This window comes from Thunnus albacares, chromosome 8 (assembly GCF_914725855.1).
Source record: "Thunnus albacares chromosome 8, fThuAlb1.1, whole genome shotgun sequence".
NCBI lineage: Eukaryota > Metazoa > Chordata > Actinopteri > Scombriformes > Scombridae > Thunnus > Thunnus albacares.
This window is the reverse complement of record NC_058113.1, coordinates 10,789,084-10,806,768: the sequence shown is the minus strand read 5'-3', so window position 1 is coordinate 10,806,768 and position 17,685 is coordinate 10,789,084. Positions and strand designations below refer to the sequence as shown.

The window sequence follows — 17,685 nt, the reverse complement described above, 5'->3', positions numbered from 1 at the left end:
ATCTTAAAATACCTTTTTTTAAAAATCCCCAATACTTAGGTCTGGCAGGGGGTCAACTCAGGCCTGTCGAGCTGCCGGGCTTGTAAACCTCAACTTGCTGGGAAAGTCAGAAAGTGTTAAGAGACATGTTGTGGATATTTTGAGCGATGGTCACCACCTGGAGAAAAGCGAACACGAGCCTTTGATGTCTTAAAGCTGAAAATGTTTATTGAAGCACTTGATCGAAGAGAACTGAAACAGCGAACATCATAGTCATCTGCAACTTGGATGCTGTCTCTTTCTGTTCTGCCCCCTGAAGGTCTGACCTTTAGTCTTTAACCTAAGCAGATCAGCCTATAATATGAAAAATTAGTGTAATTGGTTCACTAGTTTCTTAGCAAGGAGCTGCATTTTACCCGTGTCAGTTCAGGTCACGTTGCATGGAACTTCAGGTCGCTGTCAGCACACTCTGGTTTGAATGTCTGACTGTGTCAATAGAATCTACACATTCACCTGTCTGTGTTGTCGAGGAAAGCCTCTTCTAACCTTGGTGACCATGGAAATACTGATTTACCCTTTATTAGAGAGGTTTCTGCTTCCCCCAAAACATCACAGACAGCTGGAGTCTCAAGGAGAGGAGAGGATGTCTCCTTCCTGCATAAGATTTACAGTGTGACCTCAAGGCCCAGGCTTGACCCAATGTAATCCGATTTGTAACCCCTAAAGATGGAAAATTCCATAACAAGACAGACTAACGCACTGTTGGTTTTGTCTTTTTCATGGGATTTGTTGACAACAAGGAAAAAAGAATAGAATATCGCCAGCATGATCATTTCAGGAATTGCTCGTGTAAACAACAGAACATGCTGGCTTGACAAAAACGGGCAATTTATTCTGTTAATGTTATCGAATATACGCGTGAGAAAGGGCCCACAGTGAGCCAAAAGGACGGATGGAGGGATGATGATGAGGACGGAGAGACAAAGTGAAGGAAAGGAGGAAGGAGAGAGGGCATCTCGACAGCTGATGCTACTCAGCCAGAGGGTTCCAGGAAAAGCACACAAAGTAGCCTTTGCTATGCACATGTGCATAGACACACACACATGCATCAGCTTTTTCTCCACACAGACACGCACATAAACACACAAACACACAAACACACGCAGGTGGGACTAAGGAGTGTAGTGTGCCAATTTGTTGTGCCCTTGGTCCCCTCTCAGGAGGCTCACAGACAGGCATCCAACCATGCCAAGACTGGCACTGGTCCCGCTAACACACAGACACACACACACACCTTCACTCTTACTACACTGTGGCTGCAGGCACTGCAGTATGGGTGTGTGTGTGTGTGTGTGTGTATGTGTGTGTTTGCCTCCACTTTCTACCATTTTCATAGACCACTAGAGACAAATGCTGAAGAATTGGGAGCATGTGAAAGACACAGCAGCCCTTTTCACACATGGAAGATGGAACAATGCTTACTTCAAATATCTGTGGAAGGTTGCGGTTCACACTTGGGTCTCACATACGTAACTATTCCATTTCGACTCTTTTTCTCACATGACCGTTGTGGAAGGAGTATTTTTTTTTCTCCCTCCTGTCCACAGTGAACAGCGGCGAGTTGTAAAATAATGACATGCAGAATGGAGAGTGTCTGAGATCTGTCAAATGCTGCCTCAGGGATGAATTGCAAAAAATTATTTTACAGTTGAACGACTCTCTATCACCATGCCTTCATCAGCACTGAGAGGAGGCTTGTCCTCATATCAGGAAATGGTCGTTCAGACCAAAAACAACCCTGTGTATGAAAAAATCCGAAGGGCTGAGTTTGTGGAGGCGTGTTGTGTCAGATACTGGTGAGATGATGAAATATGATCCAGGAATTCCAGTTTGAGCGAGAGCATAAGTAAGAGCATGATGGTTTATAATTTGACACAGGATTTTGCCAGGCAACACTGCATATTTTTGCTGAAGTGATGGCGCACCCCCCCCCCCCCCCAATGCATCAATAGAGTAGCCTCATTCAAATAAATGTGGGGGAGTGCTTTTTTTCTTGACTTCATGACCTTTCATGACTTCAGCAGCAACTCAGCTAACAAAAGAAAAAAAAACAACTATGTTATTTTAGTCTCATTTAATTAATTAACCAAGTGGTTTTTGTCCCTAAACCCAACCAGACCTTAACCGTAGTGTTGGCACATCATTATTTTTAACAGTGATTTGTAACAAATTTGGAAAGCACAGATAAATGATGTCGTCCTGCCCATTACTGCTGACGGGGGCGCCTGATTAGAAAACGCTCCTATGTGTTCAGACAATCTATTTGTTCGTTTAATTTGGAGGACTTGTTGCAAACGGTGATCTCAATAGCGAGCTAATGTAAGCACACTTTCTGCCATTTGTCGGTGAAAGGGTGAGAACATACTTTCTGTTTGGTTAATTAGCTCTTTTCGCCATTTCTCATACAGTAGTATTGTTTTGAGCTTGTCCTTCGTAGCTGAGAGCTTTGGTGGAGTAACACAGCTGGCATCTGTTTCTCCATGTTCCATCTACTGGTTCAGCTCAAAAACACTTCATCATTCACTTCTTCAGGGACACCTCAACCTCTGAGGATATAGTTTGCTGATCCAATAAGGCAGGTTATGCCGCTCAAATCCAATTTCTTAAACAAAAACCACGAGTCCTGCTGTTCCGTTCTGGTTTATGCCGCTCTGTTCTTTCTCACCGCGCTGCTAATGTCATTGTCACTGTCCTCTGGGCCAATTATGCTGCGTGTATTGTCTGATTAGACTACATATTGTTTCATCCATCAGTACCACTGTGTGATTGTATGTGTAAGGGATTGTGTCTACGCGTGTATGTGTCTAATTTATTATCAGATGTGATAAGTATCTTTGCAGTGGAGGTTGGAGAGGATAGCAGAGATTGAAAGATAAAACAGAAAGAAAGAAAGACCTGACTCCTGTCTTTCTGTCTTTTCAGGGGCCCAGTCTGGCTCTAATCAGGGAGACGCAGGACTGACTGCACTCAATTATTCACTCATTAGTCAGCAAACAGGAGAGGCCACTGAAAGCTGTGTTCTCTGTGTGCTTCTGTTCACAGAGCACATCCTTCTCTTTGTCTCAGCCTGTCACTTTTTAGACACGCAGTGTACTTACATTTTCTAGTTTTAGTTTCCAAACTGCAGTATAGCTTTTGTGCTGTGCAGTATTTCGGGAGTGATTTTGAATGTCAAAACTCTAATGGATATTAGATGGCACAGCCAGCTGAATGGCCGTAAATCTGAAAAAATCATTGTTCCCTTTCTGCACATGTTTTACAAGGACTGGGAGACTGCCAAAAATCAAGTCCTATTTGTCTGTGGTTTTTTTTTTCTCATGTTTTTGCTTTGACACATCACAACTATTCAAGGGAATATAGCTAGACAATATTGCCCTCAGCAAGGATGGGATTGGCAACTCAGACAAAATCAATATCTATAACACAGTGGATTGTAAGGGAGCAAAGTATCATGGAAAAGTACTGTTGGTCATAATCGTTGGCTAAATTGCCCGTCTACTTTGGCTCCAAATGTTGTCTGGGTGCCATAGCCTTGACTTACCGCCTGTGGAAATAGTTGCTATTAAGTTGGCACCCCTTTTGAGTCTGCCACTCATTTAGTTGGCATGGTTTACCAAACCCCTGAGAATTCAGTGGATAGATGGACAGAAATGGATGTATGTTGAACCCTCTGAAGCATGGCCCCTTGAACTGTGCGCCTGGGAGAATAGTCAGTGCCCTCGTTCCATTATTTATTTTATTTTTATTTATTAACTGCTGCCTTTGTTTTTCCAATTTCCTGTATGAACTCAGACCATGTTCACAATTTTTTTTTACATGTGCAAATGACTTGTTTACACACTAACATTTTATCATAAATATCCACATTGAAATAAGAAGTTTAAAATGACTAAATCACTTTGTTCGCCAGTCAAAAGAATTACAGCTATCATCTATTCTAGGAGGACTTAGCCCCGCAAAGGCCTCAGTAATCTTAAAAAAAAAAAAAAAAAAGCGCTGCATATCCTAAGATGTGGCAGACCATGTCTGAAGGCAAAGTGTTTCCGTACGGCCACACTCGAAGATGGAACGAAAAGCCTGCTGTCATAGCCTCCTCCGGGCTGCATCCCAAAGCTTTCCTGATCTTTTTCCGATAGTTTTGTGTTTTTGGGTGTCCTTGTAGCCTTGATGCGAAGAATAATATATACAAACATATAAACAATCACAGACGACTGTGATAAGCGAATTAGACTTCTTTTCTGATTTATGGGGCGTGTAACAGTTACACTTGATTGACGTTTCTGTGAAATAGCTGCTACATACCGTATCTCACTGCGGCTTTAAAGCAGCACAACACAGGTGTCATTGATAACAATAACGATGCCTCAAGCCCACTTAGCCGTTCCAGCGTCAGTCTAATGTCCACGCTGACGCTCACGACATCACGAATTAACGTCAGTCCTCGCCGTCTCGCATATTCACCGTCTTTGTCTCTCCATCCCGCGTTCTCTCTCCCCCTCCGCTCGCTCTCTCCGTCTCACACTCCCTCCTGCGCGTTCACCTGCACACCCCTCAGAACAGAGCTGTCAGCAAGGTGTGTTTTTTGTGTGTCTGTGCATGTGTGTGTTTGTTCATGAAACTGACAAATCCACTCTCGCTACTCCACCCACTCCAAACCAGACCTGACAAACAAATGAAATATGCATGCTCAGCAATTTGTTTCATATTCTCCTGGCAGTGGCCTTCTGCAGAAGCTTTTTCCAGAAAGTACCTTTTTAAGACTGACAAACAGCTCACAGTGTGTCGCTGCTTTTTATTTTCACATTGTACAGTGAATTATCATTATTATTACCTTCATTCCACTGTCATGAAACAGCATTTAGATTTTATGCTGCTAGTCATTCTTGGTTATTAAAACAAAACAAAAACAAAACGTTATTAAACAGATTATAAATCAGATGTTTCTAGTTGTTCTGTTAAGCAATTAAACAAGTCCAGTTCACAACTGACAGCAACTTTTCACTAGCATTGCACTTTTCTACTTCCGCCAGACATATTCCAAAATGATACAAACTTCTCCACAGTTCATCTTCAGGTTTTGCTTTTTACCCATAATGTATCCTTGACAAGTTTGTAAGGCTTTCAGCTGATGTTTGTTCTCATGTTTTTAATATGAACATACCGTGATTGCACACTTGTTTGGAATTTGAATGTAATGTTAATGTATTCTCTAGTTTATGTCAAATATTTGCACATATATCACTAGGATAGTTAGAATAGTTATCCATTAGAAATATAAATGATTGAAAAAACTGGCAGAGCAGCCTCAGGGTAGGATTGCAGGGTGTACAAGGAGGATATTTAGGAGCAAAGCCAGCACACATGTTTTCCTTAATTTACACTATAAATTTCATAACCTTACAAATGACTTATTTAACAAATGCATTCTGTTCTGTTAGGAAGGACTTTTATCTTGATTTAACAACAAATATCTCACTTTAATGATTGCTACACTGATTGCGCTTCACGCTTTCATGCACACAGTGAGAACCCTCCATCCAAACACAAACACACACTTTCTCCCCTCAGCTATGCACTGTTAAACACCTGTGTGTTTGTGCACATGTGTATCTCTGTGTACGTGTGTGTGTGTGTGTACAGACAATGCGGAGGTCATGTCTAGCCCCACGGCAGTTCATTAAAATGCATGTGTTTTGGGGAGTGTGTGCGTGTGTGTCTGTGTGTGTGTGTTGCTACTCTGTTCACATAACTGTTTACATAATTGATGAATATGATAATGACACAAGCTGGCACTGTGCTCATGTGGGCATTTGTGTGCACACTTGGGTGTGGGTTGTGTATGTGTGTACGTGTTTGCGTGTGTGCGCTGGATGTTCAGGGCTAAGGCAGAGGATGCCCCCCTCGCATCATATGCCCATCATCTTGGCACTGACAGTTTGACCATTGACAGCACTTTGTTCTGTTGGCAGACAGACAGGGAGAAGGACAGACAGGTAGACAGACATGCTGACAGCATATGGTGCAAGACAGGAGACCTGTGGACCCATGTGGTCGTTAGAAAAACACTTATTTCTCTCTCTCTTTCTCTCTCTCTCTCTCTTTCTCTCTCTCTCTCTCTCTCTCTCTCTCTCTCTCTCTCTCTCTCTCTCTCTCTCTCTCTCCTCCCCCTTGGCATATGTTGTGTGTGGTTGGCTGTGCGCCACATGCCGATCCGATGCCCTCGGCACTGCCGGGGCTCCGTGCCACCTGTGCCACTCTCTCCCATTGCAGCCCCCCAGCTCCCCATACACACACACACAAACAAACACACACACACCCAAACACTAGCTCTCAGTTTGCACCTGTGTCTGTGGGAGAGAATTTCAGACAGGAGAAACACAGACATCATATTGTCCTCTTGGTGAGTTCAGTGGCCTATTTGATGGATTTCTTTGACACAAAACTGCCTTAAAAGATCTCAGATGGTCCAGGTTCACTGTTGAACAGGTTCAGTGCTTCGTATTCTGCAAAAAGATGACAGAATTTTTTATAAAGCTGTAAAAAGTGCATTTTCTTATACAAAAATTCCATATACAGCATATTCTTTGTTCACAGTGCTTTTAGTTTAGAGGGTTTGGCTGGTGATTTTCTATATTTTTTATTGTCAACAAATCTCGTGTGCAGAGCCAAACCAACAATGAACTCATCCTACATACAAGTATTGTGTGTGTATCCAAAGCCTGATATATCTTATTCCTCTGTGCCGTAGAGCTCCGTTGTTGTCAACAAACTATTGAGAACATGTCAGTGAGCCACACTGCTGCACTAGGGGACATGTTCCTTCACTCAAGTGGTTATTGTAGCTTCTTTAGAAATGACTCCAGAGACTAATACATTTTCACTTTCAGGAGAGAGGTTACTTGTACGGCAGACGTCACTGCACATGCGCGGGAACGCCGTTCTGTTTACAGTGATTTGCTAGCTTGTTGTGCTACATATCACAACCTCTTGACTAGAGATACAGTGATTAACCGATTGCACTATTAACTGAGCGTTAAAATGTCACAGCTTTGTAACCGTGAAGGTTCAGCCACACCGAGTGTTTCTGTTCTCACTCTCAAAAAAGGGACATTATGGTACATTATTTTTCTATGCACAACGGTTGTACTGTGAAGAAAATTAAACAAAACTATGTCCAAAAATGTCCATAGGTGCAACTGGCAGACTGCAGGCGGAACTCAAACAAACGTGGTGTACCAGTTTACAATGGTTCAGGTACACAAAGTTACACATACTGTCACAAGCGACTGTCCTTATTTATGTTTGAGGGGGGCTAGCTAAAGGAGACGAGAAGTGCTCTGTCAGTGTCTGAGGAACGTAACATTGAAGCCTTGTATTTATATATTAAGTTAATTAATTGCATTTCAGTGATTAATAACACCTGTGTAAGAGATGTTCTCAATTTCTTTCTTTCATTTTTGCTAAATCTGAAAAAAACAAAACAAAACAATAATAAACTAGATTTTCTCACATGTAAAATTAGACTAATTATTAAAATAGTTGATTAAAAATGAATTTAAAAATATGCACAGATGACAGTTGATAATAAAAACACCTCAGTTTTTTACCTACATTAGTAATATTACCCCCAGGTATCAATAAAGTTCATCTTAATCTTATAACAATAATAATAATTTGAAATACCATATTTTAAATATTATAAATCAACTAAAGTCATTACTGCACCATCCAGTGGAAGTCCATCTTGGCATGGATTATTTATTTTCATTTCTTCTTATTCACAAGTCAAGAGGTTGTTATGATGTCATGCCCATTAGGACAATGCATATGTCACAGTATGTGTGTGATACGTGTCGTTGTGTGTGCGCGTACAAGTGTGTAACTGCCCTGCATTGAGAATAAATCCAGCAAAGCTCTGCAAAGCTGACCCATAAACAATAAAAAAAAAAAATAAACAGATCGCCATTAATATTTATGCTTCATCAATTCCACTATTCCACCACAAAACAGAATTCATATCATTTATATTTGACTGGCTGTGGGGATTGTGAAAACCAACAGATCTATAGCTCAGTGATGTTGAAGTTGTGTGTGTGAGTCCAGATTTGCGGCCAACAGTAGCGTGAGAGAGCACAGTCAGATTATCAAGGATTTAGTAAAAACACACACACACTGACACATGTACACATAGTGGTACGTGAAATTATGATGCTAGTTCTCACCAGGCCGTGATTTTCAAATCATATTGTACAAACTAAGGCCGGTGCCTATTTTTTTTCTGAATAACATTCAGCTCAGGAACACAGTTTGTTTAGGATATAGAGCAGCATGAGAGAGATTTATGAAGATATGTGTGTGTGTGTGTGTGTGTGTGTGTGTGTGTGTGTGTGTGTGTCAGAAAGAGAAAGAGAAAGAAAGGGAGAGATAAAGGAGCAGAGCTGCAGGTTGCGTGCAAACTGGGCAGCTAAACAGAAAGAGGAACAAAAAGACTGTTATCTTACAGGCACTGCGGTCTGTCAGATGCACACGCATTCACATGTACACAGCGTAACTCCAGGCTACACTTTTGTTCAATCACTGTGTTGTTGAACAAACTCTGGTGGACCCACATACAGCGTCACACAGCAGTCATGTAGTCGGTCTTCAGTGCAAACATGATTGATCTGGTGAGCCTCAAGCAGCCAAACACTGTAAAAGACACACAGAATACGGTTATCATCATCTGCTTCATCTTCATTGTCCCTGACCGACTGAGATGGTCTGAGCTGCCATTTTGTCATCATCTGTCAACCCCACTGTAAACAGTAGTGTTCCAGATAAATCCGAGCTAATCCCCAAATTCTCAGGCCAACTATACCGCAGCTGGCCCATAGGCACGCACAGGCACACATTCCTGGCCAGGTTAGCTAGCTCGGCGGGAAGTTGCACACCTGACCCCACTCTGCTGTTTCCCAAGCCGTGCCATGCCAAGAGTAAAGGTTAGCTCTTTACATGCGCTCAACCACACACACACACACACACACACACACACACATTTTCTCCCTCTCGGATTTAGTTGAATCTAACAAACCAGTTTGGCTAGACTAGCACTACCACACCTGACACACACACACACACACACACTCATACTCAGGTGTCCCTGCGATAGTCTCAGTTGGCCAAAGGAATCTGTGGAGAGATGATTGGATCAGCTGTTAGGTGAGGAGGCTGAATGTAAGATGGACATGAGCCAGGATAGACTGAGAGAGGGCTGAATTAAAAAAACGAGACAAACAAGTCAATAAGAGACAAACAGCCATTGAAATGGCCACACATAGATTATTAATTGTTGTTAATTTGACCAATATGTTGCTAGATTGACTTTTCAAACCAGTTTACAAATCATGTGTAGGGATGTTTTGAAATGTGTGTTTTAGGATTTTTTTATATATATTGTAAAAATGTTAATGTTGTGATGTTTTCTTAACCACAAATGAATCAAACTGATGCCACAGAAAGTACAAAACCAAATGTTATTTGGGGCTCAATACTGTTGTGGAGTGGAGTTGAGGAGAAATTTTTACTACACGTTACAATAGTCAATAAAATACATGAATTTAAAAATGCATGAATCACATCCTAAAAATCATAAAAGGGTGGAATTTTTTTTTCAAAGAGGGACACAACTGAATATCCTCCTAACTTCAAGTCCCTGAATACAGACCAGAATTTAAAAAGCTCCAAATTTCAAGCAGCCAGATTAAATTTTTACCGCTAGCTCACCAAGGTTATGATTTATTTCTAAAAGATAATAAATAAAATAAGCTTGTGTATAATTTTTTATCATGAACAAGGTTTAGGATGCTACAGCTTGGTTAAACCTTGGTACTTCAATCTAACATGTAGCCATACACCAGCCATGAAAGAAAGATTCGTTTTATTGTGGACATAAATCTTACTGGTAAATGAATTGTTTTTAACATAGCTTTATAAGACATTACACATAACTCAGTAATTACTAAGAATATCCTTCAGCCTCTTTATTAATGCATATAAGAACCTCAGGAAGTAAGTGGAACGTTAATTTGTTGTGACACAACAATGATAAAATGATATTTAGTCAGTTTGCCTGTAAATAAAACAGAGTTGTATCATTTTGAGGTTCAGTTGTGCATTAAAAGCACCTTTAACTGTGATGTGCTATTACAACTGCTGAAGTCGCAAAGCATTGTTACTAACAAGCAGCTAAGCTTCTTTTATAACAACCAAGCCATAAGTCATCTCAGTGTGAAAAATCATCATTCAGAACAAATAATTGTTGTCAACATATGGCTCACTTATTCTTTGTTGTGTTACCTGCAATTACCTTGTTTAGAGGGCCTCTATTTTTTTCTATTGATGTATAATTTCACAGCAGCTTGTTCATATTTTTCATGCCCTCAGGCTGTACTGTGTTTCTTTTTCGACTTCATGTAATGGACGATAGAGCATTACTGGGGGTTAACTCTAATGTGCACGAGTGTGTGTTTTTGTGTGAACATTCACCCGCATGAACATACATGAACTGAAAGAATGCATGTTAGACAAAATGCCCAAGAATTTAAAGATGCCATTATGAATTGTGTTTATTAATTTTATTGTTGGCCACTGAAAGTTGAATATTACAAGTAGAAAATATGACATATTAACCAAATAATGTTCCATAGACTGGTTGAGTTGGGTTGTGTCCAAAATCACTCCCTGTTTACTATGGTATTTACCTCCCGCCATTTTATTTGAGTGAGAATTCTCAGTGTGAAATTTATTCCCACAGTAAATACCGCTTCCAAAAAACTGAACAACAAAGTTGTCCTTGGCATGCACACTCATTCCTGCTAATGTGGGATGTTTTGTACTCTGCACCTGTCAGTAATGACACAAAATGATGATTGAGAAGTGTCCAGAATCTCGACTTACTGCTCACTATGGAGTAAATGATTTTGGACACAGTCGAGGTTTGGATAGGCCTTTTTCACAACAGACATTTTGACTTGTCATAGTAGGAAAAGCACAGGTGTTAATAGCATTAATAATGGTCCTATTCGGTTCAAGTGTCCCCGTAAGACATGACAGTGTGATAGTGTGACAGCATGCAGCTAAATGTAATTCAGCCATCATTCATTTTATTCTTCATACATGTGCTTTTCCTACTGTCACATTTCAAAATGTCCTCAGTGAAAAGGGACTTATTGTGTAACAGAACAACCTATCTCCTCTCCATCTTGTCCTCTATTGTCCCTCTCATTTTATTTTTCTCTCACTTCAGTCTGACTTCCTTATGTTGTCTCTAACTCTTTCCCTGTGTGCTTCTCACTCCTTTGCAGTCTTTTAAGTACAGTCGATAAAATCCTCCCACATACACACTCTTAACCACACATACACAAAGGTGGACACGCATGGAGAAGCGTCACAGCTTAAAGGCACCGTTCTGCCCTTGTGAGCCAGCATCCAATTAAATCACCCTGTTTCTGCAGCTGTGATTGATCAGCCAATTAGACAAGTGGACAAGAAAAACATTACGCTCATAAATAAAAATCTGAAAGTCTATTACAATTGATCGATATAAAACCATACAATAATAAACTTTTTATATGGTGGTAAACTTTATAGATGATACAAATATGTCTGCTGTGGTCTATGAAGGCCAAAGAAAAGAGGTCATAGAAAAGAACTGCACAAATAAAAAAATATCTCTCTTTAGAGCAGCATTATTTTTTTTAACCATCAGTGGCAAAAACAGCAACAGAGTCTGATATTCTGTTGGCTAATCAAGTCTTTATGGCTAATATGTTTGTGTCATCTTTCCCTTCACCTCTAGAATGTAAGTCCAGTATTCATTTTGTCTTTAGTGGGCTAGATGCACCACTTTAATTTGATTTATTTTGTCTATTTGCAGTTTTTGCAGAGTACAAATCATGGCTGTATTAAGAGAACTGGATACCATCTTCCAAAATGGTGCTACATTCATTCTAATAATTTCCTAACTGGGTGAATACTGTACACCAAAAACGTCTTACGGCTTCTGCACCTTTTGGGTCTATAGTGCACATTACAGTCCTAGCCGAGCTGGCTGACTCCCCGCTGACAAATTAAGGTAATGATATGGCTCTTCAAGGTCTTTAAATTTTTATTGGAGCTAATGGATCAAATTGTGATAATAAAGTATTTGCGACACTAACTAAAATGTGCCGGTATTCATTTACAGCATCTTCTGCAGTAATTGAATGGGAACAGATCTTTTGGGGCCAGTGCATGTCACATGATCTACAATAGATCCTTTTCACGGCAGACACTTTGGTGTGTCACAGTAAGCCATGTCAGTGAGTGAGCATGAACGATACCAGAGCCCTGGAACCGGCTCACCAAAATGGAATGAATGTTATTAATTTCACCTGTGCTTTTCCTGCTTTAAGAAGTCAGATTTTCTGCGGTGAAAAGGGGTCTCTATTCAAACTGTGACCACTACACTCTTTGCTTTTATAGGTTTTGGAGACAGCTGAAAACTCTGAGATGAGGTGAGATGATGAAACTCAGTGGATTCACTAGCAAGTTAAAGCTGGAGTGCAGGACTTTTAAATATAAAAGAACATCCGTTACATTCAAGCCCTTGCCAAGCAAGTTTAAACAGTGCTTATTAAGCCACAGTACTGGAGTTTTTAATCTGGTGTCTGTGGTGACATTCCCAACCAGCAATGACTGGTTTGCCAGAGCATGCGCACCAGAGCCTACCGCTGGCCGAGCTAGCTAACTCTAGTTAGTTTAGCCCTCCGCTAACTAGAGGGATACAATCATTTAATCATGCAGCTCTTCTAGGCTTTCCAAATGTTATCGGACTGAGTGGATCAAATTCTGATAGTGAAACAAGTCATTTTGATGCTCAAAAAAATGTATCCACCGTTTTATAGCCGCAACAGTAGCGACAGGGACCCACTCATGCATGTACTCATAGAACTGGAGGTACATCCAGGTTATTACTATTCACTCCCACTGCTAGAAAGGAGAGACAAAAGTTCCACAATACAGTTTTAATAGGAGCCTTTTCTCACCACAGGGAGTTATTGCAGTCAGTTAATTAAAAAATATGGCAAAATTAAACAAAACTGAATACAGATGGGTACGCTCTTTGGTTTCTTCACCAGCTAGCAGGGTAAATGTAATTAGTACTTATATCCTGTTCACATAACATAGACTGTATTACACTCAGCCAAGTGGGAAACACTGGTCATGTCAGCCTACTAATTATAATTATAAGATATAGGGAGATAAGGGGAATTTTCAAAAAAGAACTATACTTGCAGTTGCATCAAAATAAAATCCAAATTAAATCATATACAATCAGCTAATTAAAGATAATTTGTATTTTTCCAGTTCGAGTACAAGGCTCGAAACAGTAGTCAATCTTGGAATAATGAATGAACATTACCACGTTGGAATAATGAGAAGTTTTCCTATTCTTGCCATTCTGTTGACACGGTGTAAATGCTGTATCAGTCAGGTAAATATTATTTCTTGTAAACACATTAGCTATCATATCAGTGTCAATGCTAGACTCACTATAGTTGAATAACAGGTAAATAAGAAAGACAAACTGTTCAAGTTAACTCATCAGACTGTTGTCATGCTACAGCTTGTTAGTAGAGGCAGAAACAATACAGCTGTAGTACATGACCTTAATTAGGGCTCTTTTCATTTAGGTGACACAGTAAGTCATGGATTTGAGGGACTGGAACAACAAAATGTTAGTTACTTACATCTGAGCTTAAAAAGTGCAGGTCTGTTTCACCAAGTTCCTGAGTGGACCTTTATAGACACAGTAAGCATTTCACCCCCCTGTAGTGAACATTTATTTTAAGATAAAATTATTTGTTCAGGTGGACAGTTTTTACAGTATAAAGGTGCAGGTAGGGAGCCCCTAGAGGACAGAGTAAATTAAAGCCCAAAAGCATAAAAGTGTTGGGGCAGAATTTGTTTATGTTGCACCATTTTTCAAGAAAACAAAAGCACGAGAGGGAGGAGAGAGAGAAAGCTATAACACTGACTTACAGACAAACAAATCATCTACACTTCTACTTGGAAAATGTGCTGAATCATGAAAAAGCTGAGATCCATGCAGGTTTTGTTGTCAATCACTAGCTAACTTCCATGGACACAAACAGTAGAAAGACACATGTCTGGAATAAGTAAGCACATATTTTTATGGAACTGAGAAAAATATCTGAACTCCTCCACCTTTACTTTCACACCTCTCTCTTTGTCTTGATTTATTTCCCTCATTTTATGATTTCCAGTGGGAAGAACAAGCTTGAGCATGTTTCTGACATTTTATTTATACTATCCTGAGAATGCAAATTTGTTATTGTGTAAGCTTATAGAAACAGACTGTCATTCTTAATTTTTACTTGTGACACATCAACTGCTGTGACCCCTCACTTCCTCCAAGCACCCATTTGACCAAACATTCAGACTGAACACAGCCATGCATTAAAACAACTACTGTTGTTTGCAATGAGGTAAACAGTAGAAACCCACATTCAAGTGCCAAGAGCCCAAAGTGACATCTTCATATAGGTTACTCTGTCTGACCAACAGCTAAGAAACAAGATTCAACCAGCAAATATTTGGCTTTTTTGTTTGATAACGCTGCGCATATTGGAGTTACCGTAAGTAAATTGTAACTATGACTGGAAAACTGGGATTTTTCTGAAAGCTCCGATATGTCCAACTTGGCACTTAATAATAGCCCGAAAACCAAGCAAACATGGACGCCCCACGTTTGTTTGTTATTCAATGTAATTGAACCCAAATTTAATGGTTATAATGTAATTTTGTCAATGCAAAGTATTTTAAACCCTCATATAACCAATTTAGTTATCATACAACCTTGTTGAGTTGTCAGATGACATGAACACTTGCAAGTCCTTAACATGCGAATCTTTCTCATCCTTCCCCTCCATCTAACATTGAGTGAACGTGGCATAAACAGATTTATTTATTTTTTTAAATTGTTGTTAATCAGTTTTTTTTGTCAATATTGATTAGTTAACTAATTGTTTCATCCTAATTCCTGCATTAATTTGGGCTGAAACAATGAGTTATTTGGTATTAGAAATACTGACAAAGTAAAAAAAATTATCATGGCAAAACAGGCATCAACAGAGCGTTAATAGTTAATGTTAATAGTAAAAGGTAAGGTTCATGAAAAGTTAAATAAAGAAAATCAAGTCATGGTCACAATCAGTGAAGTAATTAAAGCATGACAGTGTCACATACTGAACGTATGAATGTCCATTAAGGCCCAGACGTATCATGACGTTCACATTGCTCACTCATATCTCACACTGCAGAGTGCTCATTTCCCTCTCAACATGCCTTTCTGTCTACTCTTAAAGTTTATCTCTGTTTTTACTCATCACAGTTATGTTTCTCCTCTCTCTCTCTCTCTCTCTCTCTCTCTCTCTCTCTCTCTCTCTCTCTCTCTCTCTCTCTCTCTCTCTCTCTCTCTCTCTCTCTCTCTCTCTCTCTCTCTCTCTCCATACAACATACCAGTGGAGTCAAAGTATCAGCTGTAAAGTACCTCAGCTGAGACACACTAAAATCACACACGGCAAAGCACACACACATGTACACACACATGCATTCACACGCTTGTTTTTTTTCAAGCTAGTAATGGGTCTCTTGTCTGAAATCCCAACCACTAGACTTAAAATAGCCACACCTATTACAGCATATCAGCTGTCAGTGAGCCACGCTGACACTGAGCAGTTATTCACCTCATCACTTAACCATGACTGTGTGCTTCTTCTTACAGTTATAGAGGTAGTATGGAGAAGCTGGCAGTATTTAAACCTCTGCTTGTTGCTGTGTTGCCTGAAATCTGTATGGGCTTTTTCAAAAATCCATAAACAGAGCCTGAAATATACTATAAGAGAGTTCTAAGGAGACTTGCATCAGATGTATGAATTTTGACATTAAGATCAGTTTTTGCTCACATACTCCTTATTATCAGGGAAAGTACAATAGCAGTGTTGTACCGTTTTGAAGCTTTGCTTGTAATCTCATCTTGACTCTGTTGTACATCTAAACTATCAAGATTTGTTGGTCATGAATGTACGAATCCATTTGTTTCAGTTAGCTGTTTGTTATTTCCCATGTGTTGCTATCTGTTCAAGATAATAACCATTTTCCGCAGTGTTTCCTTCACAATTGCTACAAAATTAAATTAATAGCATTAGCCACCTGCATGTTTCTATGGCGTTTCTCCCTATTAAGTGTGTGTATAACTAAGGCCAAGGGCCTTCTCTTCCAAGATGCCTTCAACAACTTTTCTAAAGTTGTTGACAGCTATTAAATTACTGTATGTAGATAATCAGTTGTCATTTTACAGATTTTTCCTGAAGCAAAAAAGCAGCATGCATCTAACCCAGATGTGACCTTTCCTGTGCAGCAGTTAAAACATCTTAATATTCTTTTCTAAAGTGCTGAATACAACCTTCTCTCTCTGTGCTTTTTTGTCTGTTTTACCTTGTGTGAATTACAGTAACAGAAGCATCTGCAGCGCTCCAGCGACCCTCAAACAGCATCATAAAAAACATCAGTAAGCCTAACTGTTTGTAGAGATATTTTAGCCACTACCATTTCCACACTTAATTTGACACACCATTAGTGGCATTTCGGTTGCATATAAAGTTGATGACACATATCCTCAGTAGAAATTAAACTTATTTTTTCATCAGAACACAAATATTACTGTGTGTCTACACAGGAGGTGTAGCATAAGCAGCACATTAGCAGAGCAGTAACAACACCAGCAGCTAGTCTGTGCGTCTACACAGGATGCGCTCAGACGCTGTATGAGTGTATGTAGTGTATGAGACAATGAAATATGTTGGAGTAACAGATTATTGTGTTTAAAGACTCCTCAGAAAAAACACTGAACAGCGGTTTGTAATATTCACAGACTTGATTTTACAACTCTGGAAAGTTATCACATTGCAATCCTGTTTACTAGTGTGTGTGGAACACATCTGTGTCCGCAGACCTCCGATTGTAGTATATATGGAACCACGTACGCGTCTGTGTGCAAGTCCATAGCTGTCCGCATTTTGACAGCACTCAGAGCCCAACATACAGTAATAACAATCAGAATGAGAATGATATATGATCTTGATAATCTGATGATATATTTATTAATTTGGTCCAGAGGGGGACTTAAGCCAAAGAGGACAAATGGGCAGCAGCTCGAGACACTTTAGCCAGTATGTGTGCCAGTCCCTGCTCGCTGTGGAAATGGAGCAGTCTTATTCAAATGAATGAGGGGACTGCATTTTCTCACACAGTGCTGTTGTGTCTGTGTGAATGTGGCCTTCGCCCTTCATGTAGTTATTTTTGAGGAAGTGCGTGGCACCCACAGCAGGACCCTACATAGCTACACAGCCACTGCATGTGAACCACAACCCCTTAATGCAGAAGCATAATTCAGCTGTCTGTAAACTGAAACTATGCAGCCCATACCAGCCATATGACATTGATGGCGATGTTGTACTGGAAGGTGTTGAACTAGACTGTGCAAAGTTTAATCAGATTCGGCTGACCAGCCCTCACAAAGCCATAAAGCTGCCATTTTAAAAG

At 39.9% G+C, this 17,685-nt stretch overlaps 1 long non-coding RNA gene across 2 annotated transcripts in view; it reads left to right on the top strand.

The window, feature by feature from the left end:
- Nucleotides 1-17,685, top strand: part of LOC122988211 — a 50,948-nt gene that overhangs the window by 1,885 nt on the left and 31,378 nt on the right. Inside the window, exon 1 of one of the 2 annotated variants that reach the window (XR_006404734.1) lies at nt 12,541-12,572. The exons of the other annotated variant lie outside the window; for it this stretch is intronic. This is a non-coding gene — a long non-coding RNA (uncharacterized LOC122988211). Of the gene's footprint in view, nt 1-12,540; nt 12,573-17,685 lie in introns of those variants that run through there. 2 annotated transcript variants of the gene reach the window in all.